This window comes from Spodoptera frugiperda, chromosome 29, assembly GCF_023101765.2.
Source record: "Spodoptera frugiperda isolate SF20-4 chromosome 29, AGI-APGP_CSIRO_Sfru_2.0, whole genome shotgun sequence".
NCBI classification, from domain to species: Eukaryota; Metazoa; Arthropoda; class Insecta; order Lepidoptera; family Noctuidae; genus Spodoptera; species Spodoptera frugiperda.
This window is the reverse complement of record NC_064240.1, coordinates 4,299,727-4,300,611: the sequence shown is the minus strand read 5'-3', so window position 1 is coordinate 4,300,611 and position 885 is coordinate 4,299,727.

Genomic DNA, 885 nt, shown 5'->3' with positions numbered 1-885 from the left:
CTTTGTGTGTTTTCTTTCGCATCCATTGAAATCCGCAACTGCTGACAGTTTCATCAGAACCAATAATACCTACACTAATTACTACAAATAAGTAAAGTACCTCTAAAATTATCACTACAGATCGAGAAATCACTTCGTATGCGGGTCACAGAAAGTATATACTGGGCACACTGTCATAACATATTGCATTCTATCGTCAACGGCTATTCATTTTGTCATGGTGATGCGGCCAATGAAATAAATAGACCCGAAAATGGTAAATCATATTTCGATATTCGAGACTAAATTAAAGTATAGGTATCTAAGCCCGTTTTTTTGCCAATTTAAGGTCCTACGCATGAGTTTTATAGGAATTTTACTATCCGCCGAGTGCTTGGGTTTGGAGTGTAAAAAAAAACTAAAGAGACTGAGAATTAAGACAACTTCGTCACAGGTCAACGTCTTTTGTTAACATACTTAGATTCTTATAAACTATCCAATCACTATCTAAGGCGATTAAGAGCACCTACCTACTCCACGATGCCGCTGAGTTACGAAACTTAGTCGAAGTCGGACTGAAATGTTTCTCGTTTGCGAGAGCGTAAAAACAGTCAGACAGGCTACTACACAACATGATGAAGGAATGACAGTCAGAGAAGTGACCAATGATGGCCGACTGAGTGCTTAATGATGATATCATCAGCATCATTAGGATCGCGGGAAGGAGGTGGATGATAATGGTAAAAAATCGCCAAACATGGCTCAATCTGAAGAAAACTTTAATCAGCAGTAAATGAATTTAAGTGAAGAAGAAGGATATGGTAGGCCAATATTTTTTTATATACTATTACCTTAGTTATAATATTTTAATATTTTAACGTTATAATATTTTATAATAACAGCTAC